Source organism: Larimichthys crocea, chromosome XX (assembly GCF_000972845.2).
Source record: "Larimichthys crocea isolate SSNF chromosome XX, L_crocea_2.0, whole genome shotgun sequence".
Lineage (NCBI taxonomy): Eukaryota > Metazoa > Chordata > Actinopteri > Sciaenidae > Larimichthys > Larimichthys crocea.
Window position 1 is genome coordinate 972,514 of NC_040030.1, and position 15,457 is coordinate 987,970.

The following is a 15,457-nucleotide window of genomic DNA, read 5'->3' on the forward strand; positions in this document are numbered from 1 at the left end:
CAATATAAAAAATGGACAACGTATGTAAGAGCCGTAGTGAAGCTCAGAATATGAGGCAGTCCTGCCTCTTTCGCTTCCCAGCTCATCTAAAAATCAGGAAAGCCGTGGATCAACAGCAGCGTCCGAATGATGCTCGGCTGCTTAAATCTGTAACGACACCTACCTGTCAATCAAGACAGCCACACTCTTAATTCTGCATAACTTTAAGCCTTAATATAATCTGAACAGGTGAGTTGTATATAAATTCACCCTCAGTACAGTTGTCATGAACGTGTAAATTATCTATAGAGACCAAAACTGTTTTTTGTACCAGGCTGTAAACATGTTTATTTCTGCTGTGAAACATGGGGACTTATGGAGACTGACTCACTTCTGGAGCCAGCCTCAAGTGGACGTTTGAGGAACTGCAGTTTTTTTTGGCACTTATCCAGGTGACTAAGTAAGTTAGTAAGTAATATTGTTTATTGTGTACATTTGCCAGTCATGAATCTAATTTCTTACATATAACATACATTGCAAACAAAGATTTTCTTCTAGAGCTTCACAAATAAAATCTGCCTCAAAAGTTTCCTAAAACAAATCCTATGTGTCATCCAACCTCATTAGAATAAATAGCTCTTAAATCATCATAGAGTCTAAATAATAAAACATGAATTGGATTTCAATCTCACTTAAATCACACAGCATTTACCTGAACACATTTGTGCACGTAAGAAATCTTTGAAAGTTCTCAATTTGATTCGATTTAAAGTTTATTGTTAAGTTAATTTGCTGTCTTGTGGGAAACACTTTGAAAAGTGTTGTATAAATAAGAATAAATTCTTTTATAATTAATATTATTACAATGTATGGTACAGGTATAATACAATAAAATTATAATTTTCTCCTCTTAAAAACTAAATAAACAATAAAAAAGGCAGTCAGTCAGTTTCAACAAATGTATAAAGATTACAACAGTAAATAACGTCAAACAAGCTAGTCTTTATATAACTAACTGACATGCCATAGATCAAGTTAGCCTGGTTAAAGAAATTATATACACCTGCTGTATTTCAGGATATTTAACAAACCCATAACTTGTCTATCTGTGGCACCAGCAGGCGGTATTACCAGACTATTTTGGAATTAGACATCCAGCTGGATTTACTAGCCTAGTTAATTTGAGCTTGTTAGTTGGAAGTGGTCAGGAGGCAGTTTTCCCCCTCAACCACTGATGTGAATGCCATCATTATGTACTGTACAGCAGCTCAGACTGGTAGTTTGCGTGGGGCTCTCTTCAGTCCAGCGCCCGTTGGCCTTGTATGGTTGTTCCGCGGGCGGAGACTGTGTGACAGTGTTGTTATTTACATTCCACGCAGAGCGGAGAAAAAATAGATTTGTTCTTTACGGTTGAGATGTTTCAGGTAAGATGCCATGTTTTGCATGAATAAGATGCAAAACTGCTGTTTAAAATGCTCCAAAACAGGTGATTTGTTCCATTTTTATGCCACATAAACTGCGTTATGCTGCAAGCTTGTAAGTATTTTTAGCTCTTCACAAAGACAAAATGCTCTGTCAATGAGAAAATGTATTGGTGTTCTGTAGGGGGCACCGGTTATTTACAAGCCTCAAACTAAATATGTCTCAATGAGTTCCTAAGTATTTCGGATATCCGGCGTTGCAGTGTCAGTGTGGCGTTGTTATTGTAACCTAGAAATGGCCTTGCGTCAGATGTCTTTTGGCATGGACCAGTGGCAACCACAGCACGACCACAGTGGCCACGGCTTAGCCAGAAAACCAGAGTGGGCAGACAGATCTGTCAATCAGTGGCTTCCGGAGTTTGTTTTCTACGACCTCGTCTTCTAAAGTGTATGCTTTCGTGGACTTTTTTTTTTGGGAGCACACACGCGGCAGCCACAAAGCTAATTGCAAGGGAGATGAGAGTCCGGAGAGGAACAATCACAAAGAGTTTTTAGGAAGTGTGGGCTTGTGTCTGCACAAACTTAGGAAGACACGACATAACCCACAGTAACACAGAAAGTGATTTAGGTTATGAATCTGCGTTTTGCACCGTTAATTGTGACTGTTTAACGCCTTGCAGGTGACTGACAATCAGAGGGAGTGTTGGTCTGTCACATTCAAAGATATTTAGAGTTTGCAAGAGCAGTTGTTCCTAACCTTTGGAGCTTGTGACCCCTCATGACAGGTTGTGGCCTCATGCTGCACTCATGTTATGTTGGATGGATGGTAGAGATGGGAAACAAGAATCATGCAATCAAGATCATCTGTATGAATACAGAGAATTCAAATACTGTGCATTGACAATATAACATCACATCCATTCATTCATGTTCACTGAACATTTTTGGCTCATGTGAGGCATCCATATATGTTTAGTTTTCAGCCTCTTCCAGATTATTAATTGCCAAATTGGACATATTGGAAAGTTTCCCTATCATGGATTCATCCTTCATGGATGCATCTCATTTTAAAGGTCTGAAGGAGAAAGTAAGCGAAAAGAAACTTTCTAATCACTCTAATGGGGAACATTAAAGGGAGCATCTGTTTGCGGGTCATGTGGAGTAGGTACTGCTGTTGTATAAAACCTTTTGTGGCTCCAAATCTGATAAACTGCCTAATGTGATGTCACTTGAGTTAGCGTCACCTGGTTTCTCAAGAGGTGTTCTGCTGTGAATATGCGGCACTGGCTGTCACCTTCTTGGCTGTCCTGCTTCTTTCTTCCGCCTCCTGGCCAATTTTAAAAATCAGCAAAGATATGGATCATTGAGGCCGGCTCAATGAGTGCTCAAACAAGCCATCTTTAATCAAAACGACCACACTGTTAATCCTGCATAACTTTAAGCCTTAATATAATCTGAACAGGTGAGTTGTATAGAAATTCACCCTCAGCACAGTTGTCATGAACGGGGTAATTAGCTACAGAGACCAAAACTGTTTTTTGTACCAGGCTGTAAACATGTTTATTTCTGCTGTTGGAGTTGGACATTTGAACATGGAGGCTTATATAGGTTGACTACTTAAAGCCGTGGATGTTTGAGGAGCTGCAGTTTTTGGCATTGGCTTCACTTCACAGCCACGGAGGTTGCCGCTTGGTTTGGGCTGAAGACGAGACTTTGTAGCTCGTACATTGTACATTAGCCGCTACAAGTGTACCACGCCCGAATCTCTGGCCAAACTGCCAGAAGTGGGTAATGTAGACATCTGGTTTTGGCAGGGAGGAGGAATGCAAGCATTTCTCTGTATCTGCTGCATCAATTTTACTACTTTTATAACAGCTCTGTTATCAGTGTGCAGTGATAAATTGCTGGAGTTCTCTTTTAATCATCTGGTGACCCTTCAGATTTATCCTGAGACAAACTGAGTCAGTCTGGAAACTGCCAGACGAGAGCAAAGAAGTAAGAAATTTACTGCAAAGGAGTAGAGCAAAAGCCGTATTAAAAAAAACAATCAAGGCTCTTACAAATCTCTCTGTGCTGAATCATCATGACAAGACGTTCCTGCTTGTGTTTTTGGACAACGTTATTGGCAATATCAGGCCCTGGATCAGGATTCTGCAGGATGATTATATGTGTTGACAAGACGGCAGGGATATAAACAGCATCAAAGGGCCGGCAATAATTCAACGCTGCCAGTTTTACACTGTGACACCATTCAAAATAGCATCTGTAACGCGGCATTGTTTCCTGCACTCCATCATGGCACTTGAAGGGCACACGGAGGAGCAGTCTCGTTAGGACGACCTTTTAACGGGGGAGGTCACAGGCAAGAGGACACGCGCACATGGGACCTCAGTTATGTCTCGTCATGCCTGGGATGCACTGAGCTTCGCTGTTGCCTCATTTTGTTGATAGATCAGCTGGATCAGATTCTCTGTTGTGCATTTCCCCCCTCTCAAAGTGCTCTGCACAAAACACACGGCCATCTTTCATAAAAAAATAAGTGTACGCGTACTTCTGACGGCAGCAGTGCACTTACCGTAGCAATTCCAGGGACTCTAGTTTCTCCACGAGGAGTCATGCTCCTCGATGAGCTTTGACTTTTGACTTTTGACTATGAGCCAAAACATAACTGAACTAACTGATTGTAGCGTGACTCAGTTTTATTTTGACACTCCACTGAGACACACTACCTGCAATGCAGAGGATGACACAGTTTTCTTTACTATGTTTAGCCGAGCATCTGGATAGCACATTATGCATCAAGATGGTGCTAATGTGGGTTTGTGAACGCTCGCTGAGTCAAGCTTCGTGCTCATATGTGAGGCTATTTCAATGAAATATACTTTTCTGAAGTTTTATTCAAATAGTCAAACCATATGCCAGTGCTGCAATGCAGTGAGTTATCGTCCCACAGAGAGGAGCTGGATGTCTTAACATCTGTTTGACACCAGAGGGCGATGTCCACATGTGAGAGGGATGGGTTGAGGTGCAGCAGGAGTATTTTACTACAGTGCTAAAGGAAAGTTTTGTAGTATTCTAGTAGTTCTGACTGTCATCCTCAAGCAAAACTCTCCATGAGTCGAGCGTGTTTTACTAAACGAAGGTTTTTGGCTGTGTTGCCTTCATGACACAGTGGTGTCTGTTTTCAGTTTCGATATAGAAATTCACAAAAGAAATCCATCCATCCATTTTCTGTACCCGCTTATCCTCATCAGAGGTCGTGGGGGGGGATGGAGCCTATCCCAGCTGATTTAGGGCGAGAGGCGGGTACACCCTGGACAAGTCAGCAGGTTCATCACAGGGCACATAGAAACAAACAACCATTCAAACTCATATTCACACATATTGGACAACGGACACCAATAAACCTATTAAGTCTTTAGTCTGTGGGAGGATGCAAACATGCAAACTCACCCAGCGAGGTTTGAACCAGGAACCTTCTTCACAAGAGAAATCATAATTACAAAACATAACAAACCTTTACAACCAGGCCTTTTTTGACAGAGACAGCTTGAAGAGTGACAGGAATGTGAGGAGAGAGATGGGGAATGACAAAGGTCGGATTCGAACTCTGGGCTGCGGCAGCAAGGACCTTGCACATGGGGTGTCTGCTCTACCAACCGAGCTAAACAACACCCCACAACCAAATTTTTTTAAACTAAAAACAGTTCTTCGTCTTTCCTGAACAATGGCTAAAACACAAAGCTGTGCACCAGAGAACAATTGTGTGATCTGAAATACTACAAAAGTACCGTTCCCAGCCTGTTTTTCACAGAGGTTGTCATGGCGACTCGTCCTCCATACTCCTCTCTCCTCCCTGTCGTTTCACACCTGCCCATCAGACGTCACAAGGATGTACCTGTTCTGCTGACCACAGATCACAGTGCACATTTTAGCTTGTCACAGTCGGAAAAGCACAGTTATATATATATATAACATTAATGGTGATTAATGCTGATTAATGCTGATTCAGGGTCTATGCAAAGGTCCCAGTAAGTCATGCTGTAGTGACGGTGAGTAAGCATGCACGCTACCAGGGGCCTGAAACTGAAGCCATCATTCATTTGCTTTTCCTGCTGTGACATTTCAAAATGTCTGACATAAAAAAGGAGAATCTACTCATCCTTTGACAGCCTGATACTGATTACCTTTTGTTTCTACCTCGCCTTCTTTGCCTGGAGTTTCCTACTTTCGGGTGTCAAACCTGTGAGTGTTATGCAGTGTTACGACCCAGCTCGTGTAGAGAAAGGAAGTGACATAAAATCATTTGAGTTAGGATTAATTATACAACAAAAAGAGGTGAGATAGACTACTCCAAAACAGCTACCGAAACAATGACTACATAACTTTTATCTAATAACCTAAAATCACGAGGAATAGCACCCCTAAACCCAGTTACTCCAAACTAAAATATCAGTACGTGTTTGTAAAACCAGCAAAATAAACCATACCTGGCCCAGTCCCCAGGAACTGAACAAACCCCACCTCAGCCAAAACCAAGATAGTACACTTAATACCTAATATTCACAAATACAGAGAGGCACGTTGGCAAGCTGTAGTCAAAACCCAGCGCCATGACTGTCAGGCGGTTCAAAGTTGTTCTCAAATAGGAGGATCCAGTGGATTGGATTGGTTGGACCTGGTGCTGCTCCAATCAGGATTCTCCAAGGTCTCCGGGAAGGGATCATCAGCTAAAACCAATGAGTTGCAGGGGACCACACACACCTAACTTAGCATCCACAATAAACACTACAAGCAGTAGTTATAAATAGCAAAATCAGCTAAATTAACTATACATGGCCCAGTCACCAGGTAGTCAACAAGAACCTTAGTCAAAACAAAGTTAGTACACTTACTAACATTCACATGTATAATACAGAGAGGCATGTTGGCAAGTTCAAGACAAAAACCAGGCCGCCACGACTGCCAGGTGGTTCAAACTTAAGTACATTTTTCACAAATTGGATCTTGGAGGATTGGAGAGTCGTTGTCCAATCGAGATCCTCCGAGGTTTCTAGGAAGGGATAACTAAGTTGGCCACGCCTTGTTAGCTGAAACCAATAACAAACAAAGTTATACATAGGCGTATCTGTGGCAGCCGTAACTCACAGGTAAAAATAGTTGTGTTGTTTGAAACTTTGTGTAACTATAAAAAAGTCTAAAATAAGGAAGAACAGACAAAATAATGGACTGTTGGTAGACAAATCTAGAGTTTTAACTGATACTTTCACTATTATCTGATATTTTATTTACTGAATGATTCATATTTCAAACTAAATACTCAACAAAACATTTTTAATTATGTATTATTATGAAAAATTATGAGAGTTTGTTAGCTCCAGGCCAAGCTAAACTAAAGTTTGCTGATGACTCTAAAGAAATCTGGTCTGGGTAAACCACGACCTGCCACTGATTCTTCTGGATCATTCCTGACTATCATATTTATTAGTTGCTCTCCAGGACAGACCGGAACCTTTGATCAACTCCTTGGGGGTTTAGATTTCATCCAGCAGGGGCCGTGACAAAAATAAATGATCCGATCTTTGTTGTGCTGGACGAATGACAGCAGCTCCGTCCAGGATGACTCACTCTCTCAGCAGTCTGCCATTCCTGACGCTCTCCTCTTGCCATCAGCCAAATTGCCTTGATCCTCCGCTCATTGCCGCCTCTCGCCTACCCTCGCGCTCCCTCACTGTGGAGCAAGGTGGTCGCATCCTCGGGGGCCGGCGGCACTCTTTACATCCCATAAGGGTGAGAACGTGCAAAGCAGTGAGCAAATGTGTTGAGAGAATTCCTCGCATTCTCCTGCTCGGTCCTGGTGGCCTCGCTCGGTGTTGGGTTCCTGGGAGAGAGGGAAGAGGAGCCAGGGGGGAATCGGCTGCCGACTCAGCAGCTGACACCTCCTCTGATCTCTATCTCTTCCTACAGCCATAAACCAAACTGTCTTGACTTTTCAGCGTGGCAGCCACGTAAACAGAGCTTTCCTCGTGCCCCCAAGTAAGTCTGCCAGTTTTTGGTTTGGTTATGGTGAGGATGTGGCAATGACCGAACCTCAATGTTACCATATCTGATATTTGGTAGACCGAAGACCGTTCGCTTTAAGCTATGAGTCCTATACATGAACGCAATGATACATGCCTCATCAGTTTTCGCACTACTTGTCCACAGAAATTAATTCAATATAATGGGTGAGTTGGCAGGTGTTATTACATTAATGGTCCTCGTGGACCCTTAAATCTGATCCTTGTGATTTGGATGACAAATAAACAGCTAACTGCTCTGTAAATCTTGCAAAACTTGCAGTACTGACCAGTTTTTTAGGACCTTGTGTTAAGGGATTTTTTTTACGAATGGACAACCCCGCTGAGCTCGCACTCTTTCAGGGTAACACAGCTCGCCATGTAAGACTCACAAAACAGCCTTGTTAAACAGACGTTTTCACATCTTTCAGCTCTCCTGGGATGCAATGTGATTACTGAGCCTAAATGGAGATCAATGGTCATGATGGGAAGCCATTCGCCATCATTCAGAGTGTACAGCTATCTGTGACTTTTATTCTTACTGCTACAAGCTCTAAGTGTTCTTTCTGTATCCATGTCATCAAACATAAGAGTGGCTTAAATGTAATGTTTAAAGTTCGGTTTGATAAGAAGAATATAAAATCAAACTTTGGAGCCTTATACACTGTTGCTCCCTAAAACTATTTATTTAGACAATTGACAATATGTCTTTGATCGCCAAAGAGATCTTCATTTGCTGACGAACAACAACTAAACTTGCTGGCAACAAAAATAATTGCAAGTCATTCAGGAGAAGAACTTGTTCCCAGAAACTTGGGCTCCAACTTATTTCCATCATTATTGATATGTTAGCAACGTACACCGACCAGATACTCTTGTACGATCCAATGTGATCCAATACAACAACTCTGCCATAAGTTCTACCTTTATACCTCCTATGTATGTAAATCAAGTGGCCAAAATATTAGAAACTTCTTCTCAATATAATGCAGTCCAATATTAAACATAATAAATAAATGAACTCTCTCTGAAACATAAGTTTTGTAAAAGTAGAATTTGTAGTCAGAGTCTATATTGTATTGGATTGTACAAAGTGGCAGATCGATGTGTTTCCTCCATCAATCAGTTAGTTTTGCCTGTAAGTGTCAAAAAGTGTCCACAGTGCAAAAAATATAAACTAATGTCTTGTTTTTATAATCACGGCAAATCCTAATATTTGCATTGGGAGTAAAGAAATTAGCATTTTTGCTTGAGAAATAACTTTAATGATTAATGAAAGCATTAACAGGAAACTTTGAGTTTAAAAAATATGTTCCAAGTCGTGACAAAATGCAGGTTTCTTCAATTCATTTTAGTGTTTCAGCTTTTCAAGATTCATAGCCTTGACATCACACTGCGACTGCCAATAAGACGATCAGATCGGTCAAACCCTCCACAGTCAGCCTGATATGTCATTAAAACTGAGACTACCGGATGGATTCATACCCAACTTGCAAATCTGTGTCTGGCTCGTAGTTTACACTGCAAAATAGTGACATGAAAAAGTTTCCTTTGGTGTGAGACACAGAGAGATATATTGCTTTTGTGAGATTATTATTAATAAGCAGTAACTGTTTTATGTCTCCGATCTCTGCTGCTGTACACATCTAAAGGTAGTACTAAGCACTATTCGCTCCAGCTACCTTGGATGCTTTGCTGAGTGCGTTGCTGAGAGTCGTCCAAACATCCTGACATGACAAATTGTTTTTTTGGGGTTTTTTTTTTTTTTTGCTTTACCAAAGAGCTTACTGACATGAACATGAAAATTGCTGCGTCACTGGTTGGGATTTGAAATGAGCGCACAAGTCACCCCTGCCTTGCTTCTTTTCCCCTTAGTCACTCTACGCCCAATTTAGCAGCACGCACGTCTTTCTCTGCAAGGTGCACAAGCTTTACCCTTGAAAAGATATTTTTACTGGGAACACTCCCTTCTGACAGGCTGCTCTTTGTCTTCTCTGTGCAGATCCAAAGACACAATAATAATTAAAGAAGCAGAACAGAGCTACCTAAAATATTTCAGCTTTTTTCAGCGTATGTCCTAGTAACCGGGCTTTGTCAGTTAGTATCAGGATCCCTGTGGATTTACTGCTACTCCCTGTGTCACAAATGTACAAAGCAGCAGAGGAAAAGAGCATAACCCAGTGCAGTTTTTGGTTGTTGAATTATACATAAGCTGATTCAGCAAAAATCTGAACACCAAGCCTCCTTTCAGAGTGGTACCGTTACTATTTTACAAGCCCTGTCTCCCGTTGGATTGAAATCCAATTGCTTTCGATCGATAACCACGTCACTGCAATCAGCTCGATAATGTAAAGTTTTCCTACTTGAGCAAAGGATCCCGTAGCCGTTTAGTGGCTGAGGGTGAACGGTGAAATGTGGTGTATCTGTAGTTTGTAAGAAGAGTCAGTGCTGCTTCACACAGCCATGCATCAGCAGTGAATATAATATCTTCTGTCATGCAAAAGTATTGTTGGCACAGGACTGGATTTTTAGTCATGCTGGCTCTGTGTACGTCAGTGTGAGGCTGTCGTCGGTCTGTCCACTGCTTAAATGTCTCAACAACTATAGGATGGATTACCGTGACATTTGCTTCATAATCCCCCGAGGATGAATCCTACTGATTTTCTGAGCTCTTAATTTCTGTAGGGCCACTTGCAGGTCAGTTTTAACTCTGAGATGGAACCTTATTATTTATAAGCATTCATGCTTTTCAGAGCATGAATCACAATGCCTTTCTTCAACACCACTAGCAGCTCAATTTGAACTATATCTAAACATCTAGCTGGATTGTGTACAGGCATTCATGGTTTCCAGAGGATAGATCGAAAAGACTTTGATGGTTCCTGACCTTCGTTCCAGCTGCAACATGAATTTTTGTGTTTTCAGAATCCCCTGAGGGTGAATCCTGAGCCCTTAACCATTTCTGTAGCACCACTAACAGGTCAATGAAATATTTAAACATCTAGGTGGATTGGAACCAAATTATGTAAAGATATTCATGGTTTTTATGATGATTCCTGATTTTTATTCCAGCTGCAACATGAAGTTTTGTGTTTCGTTTTTTGACATAGCTGCTGTACTTTCACACTTTGTTTCCTGTGTACAGGATTGCTTTGTTTGCAGTCATTTCTTATCTTGTGGTCTACGTTATTGAAGCTGCTTTAATGCAAGAATAGCCAGTGGATACGATTTGCATTGCAGTCTGTGCTAGTAATAAACAACTATGTGCTTCCATTTCTGTGGGAATTAAAACAAGTGCTTGTCTTGTTATATTTACTTAAGTTCATCCTCTCGTGTCTTGTATACAAAAACAGTTGTGAATATTCTTTATGAATAATATAATAAAGTGATTTTAAAATCCTGTGTCTTTATGTGAGGGCTGCTGCAGCCTCGGCGTGTCGTCTATACATACTCAGTTGGACTGAGTATTATTGCCCGTCTATGCCAGCGATTCTGATGTCATTCCAGAGAAATCCCCCCCTCCATCTCTGGGTCTCCCCAGCTGTTGTTTCAATATCGTCTTTTAAACCCCACGTTAATAAAACAGTAATTGAAAGAGCTTTACGTCCTCCGGTATCCTGTTACTTACACTTTGGTAATACGCACAAAAGCTGTTTGTATGGCTATTCCCTCTGGTCCGTTCTCTGATTGATGTGTGTGTGTGGGTGGGTGTGTGTGTGTGTGTGTGTGCACTAAATAGATCCTATAATTGCAACAAAGACAGCTGACCTGACAATAGTAAACTGCAGACAGTTTTCTCTTTCTTGAGTCTCTAATTCCTGCTCTTCTACTTTGGCTCTGATATATTCAGTCTATAGGCAAAATCAATTTTCTGTGTTATGTGGGCAAGTTTCCATCTTCTTCCCTCCGGCGTTCTCTTGTTGCTTCACAGTGACTCAGTCGCAGTTGTTGCGGTTACTCAGTTTTTAGAGTTCGACTCTCTCTGGCTCCAGTTGAGAGCTGCAGTGATTTGGATAATTGATTATTATATTTTAAAGGGAGATTTCACTGTTTTTGCTCTTTAAGATGTCACAAAGTGTAATACTTCTACTACTACTACTAACGCTGATGATGTCATAGTGATATCATTAGGGTTGTTTTGACTTGCTAAACAAACTACAGAGAGAAACGAGCATTTAGGAGGCAGCGAGTGTGAAATAGTATAAATAAAAATGTAGTTGTATCTGTGATGTTGCCACCATCTTGGAAGTCCTGCCTCTTCGCCTCCCGGTTAGTCTAAAAATGGGCAAAGACGTGGATCATCGGTTGACCTGAGGCGGGCTTAATGACGCCTGGGTGCACAAACATGCCACTTGTAACAGCACGTACCTGTCAATCAAAGCAGCCACGCTGTTAATTACACATAACTTTAAGCCTTAATATAATCTGAACAGCTGAGTTAAATATGAATTCACCCTCAGCACAGTTGTCATGAACGGGGAAATTAGCTACAGAGACCAAAACAGTTTTTTGTACCAGGCTGTAAACATGTTTATTTCTGCTGTGATTTTTTTTTTTAACATAGGGACTTATGGAGCCTCAAGGGGACGTTTGAGGAACTGCATTTTTTGGTAATTCCATGCTGGCTTTACTCCACAGCCACAAAAGTTGCTGCTTAAATTAAAGATTAAGTTGCATTATGGGAAATGTAGGACCCAGTTTTTTTTTTTTTTTTTAACTTTACCCATACTATGCCACCAAATCAAGATATCTCAACCTCTACTGTTTCAATTTTTACCATTTTTGTTGTGATATGTCTCCCAACTTCACGGAAGTACAGTATTAAATTGCTAAAGTACCTCTTTAAGCAGTCGTATCTCTTTCAAAGTATTTTTTAAAGCAAAAACACCATGGTAGCTTCTCAAATGTGAGAATATTATTAATATTAGATTATAGTCAGTTTAATATCTTTGGGTTTTGGACTGTTGGTCGGACATAATAAGACATGAACAAGATGTCACTGGATTGTGACGGCCATTTTTCATTTCTATTTTCTATTTTTGGAGTTTAAGTTGCAGCCACACTCCAGTCTTTGTGGATCAAGCTAAAAGATGGCAAACTTCACATGGACACACTATGCATATAGTGTGTAAATGAATAGTTCAAGGATAAGTGGCACCATGTTGCTGCCAAGAGTGCACTTCTGATTTTTGCATTTTAAAAAGGCGTTATTATTAAAATAGCAGCCTCAGCGTCAAGTACAAGTACAGTACGGTACAGTAGAACAGAATTAGCTGAATTAATCTCAAGAGCTCAGCACTGTCTCATTAAGTGCCCACTCTCCATTGATTGAAGTTACACTCACTGTCAATAACCCAGTAGTTTTGTCTATTCAGGCTGTTGGGTTCCCTTGGATTGCATAGCCATGTGCTTGCACAGCAAATCAAGGAGCTGTCTCATTAATTTGCTATTCGGTGTGTTTCAGTCTGTCTGCTCCGCTGGGACTTAAAGGTCCCGTTTTTTCCTCTTTTACATTCTGCCACCGATGTTTCCATGTTTATGTTTGACTGGTGATATTATCGTATTGTTATTCTGCAAGTTTGGTTTCTGTTGCCCGACTTAATGGTTTCAAGCAAATTGGTATTGACAAGACTGGGTGTCAACAGCAATGCTAGTGGCGCAGTGAGCCGGTACTTTGGCATAGTAGTGCTTTGAGCTAAATGATAACACAAGCATGCAGACAGTGTAAAACATGGACGTTTTATTTGTGATGTCACCCACAGGTTTATGAAGAGCTGTTGGGCTAAACTTAACTTAAATTGGTGACGACACACATCCATTCTTTTTAAGGTCAGTGGCAAAGACGTGGATCATCGGCGGCTCTGAGGCCTGGGTGCTCAAACAAGCCATCTGTAACAGCACCCACTTGTCAATTAAAGCGACCACGCTGGTAATTATGCATAACTTTAAGCCTTGGAACTGCAGGTTTTGGCTAAAATTTGGGTTTCGGACTGTTGATCTGACAAAATAAGACATTAAAAAGTCATTATCATGGATAGTGATGGTCATTTTTCAATATTTTTGGACATTTTCTAAGCCGAGCAAGCAAACATGAAAAGTCTTCCACACTCTAGTCTTTGTGGGATAAGTTGAAAGAAGTAAAAAACTGGTTGCTGGTTTGCCAACTAGCACTAAACACAAAATACAGGTGAGACTGATGGGTATGCCATGAGTAATAGTTGTAAGTAGTAGTAGTATCTTACTTAAATTAAAGTACAAACTTCTCAAACATCTTTAAATGCAATAAATCAAAAGTAAAAGTACTCAGAGTACTGCAGAGTGAGTGATGAGTGTTGATACAGATTCATTCATGTGTAACTAGTACTTTTGTTGAATTAAATATCTGATTATAGCAACTTTTGCAACACTGTGGTTATCTTTTATATATTTTATACTCTATCTTTGAGTATATACGACTTCAAATGTATTTTCCTTTTGTGCGTATCCACGTTGAAGCACATATTAAATGTTTGTTTGTTGTTTTTTCCACTATGGGTTGTCTTGCTGCTGCTGTTTATCAGCAACAAGGTCCTCTCTGGTTGCTAAGGTGGGCCTGAGGCTCCCTGGCAGCCGAGATCACCTCAGGGCCCCAGAGCCTGGTGCTCTGTGACGCGCTGGGAATTCCCCGGAGTCTTCATCTCCAACCAGCACCTTGCAGGACGGGATGCAAACAGGGATGTAAAAGAGGTCGAACTCGGCTTATTTTTATTTGCTCAACGTTTTATCTGCATATCTGTATTTATCGGGGTATGAAGCTGAAATCTGTGAAGTAAAATATTAATTTTTACCTTATTGTGATCACAAAATGCAGGTTTTATTTTTCTGGACTGGAACTCAGTGCAGTAACCAAAACAATGCAATGTATTTGATCCATGCAGGTTACATTATTCTGTTGTAGTTGCAGAGTGTGTTACTTACAATAATAAAGCAATCTGACCAGGCAAAATATCTGGTTATGTAAACTTCCTGAACAAACAGCTAAGGAAGTGTCAGACAGGATTGCCATTTGCTCTCCTGTGACTGGCTGTGACTGTTTTTACACCTTCCTTCTAAATAAGGCAGCAGGCTGCCAGGACATATGACCACCGTCCCGATTTGGGTTCTGGACACAGTATCCATCCATCCATCTCATGATTGCTCAATGCCAATGAAAGTCTCACACACACACACACACTCACACACACACACCCTCCCCTCAGGCAGGTTTCCCATGTGAGGAAGAGCTGCGTCAGGTCTGTCACAATTAACCAGAGGAAGGCTGAGAAAATAGGGCTGGATTACCTTCAAAATAAAAGCACAAATATCACAACTTGGGGGGGAAATATAAACGTACAACCCTGAATTCATTTGAATACGACTATAATCTTGTCCTCGATGTCCTTAATGTCGTCCCCCCTTTACTGTCTGCCTTAAAGTGTCAAAAAAGCCCCCAAAACAAACTAAATTAAGGCTTTCACTCTGAATACAATCAGCTCAGGCTGCATTTCTAAATTATTTTCACAGACAGTCTGTAATTCTTTTGATTTGTCTTTTTTTATGGTTTAAAATGTTCTGAACGTCTTCTGAAATGTCTTGTTTCGTCTGAACAGCAATCCAAATATCAGCAAGATTTAATTTCCAGTTATGTAAAACTCATATTTTTCCTCACATCTCTGCCTGATTAAACGACGTCGACTACTGATTAATTATCTGACTGTTTGCATGTTCATTCATAAAAGTTTAAGCTCTACTTTGAACTGCTGATTGTCCAAAACAAGAAAACTACAAGACTCTACCTTTGTCTTTGGGGAAAACTGTTTTTTTTTTTTACTTTCTGACACTACATAGAATAAAGAATTTAAAATAATCAGGAGATAAATGCAAGTTAGTTGCTGCCCTTGTGTTTTCACGTCATTTACTAAACTTTCACTCACACTTTTAGGCTGCTGTTATCAGTCTATTTAGTGTCCATCTGTCTGT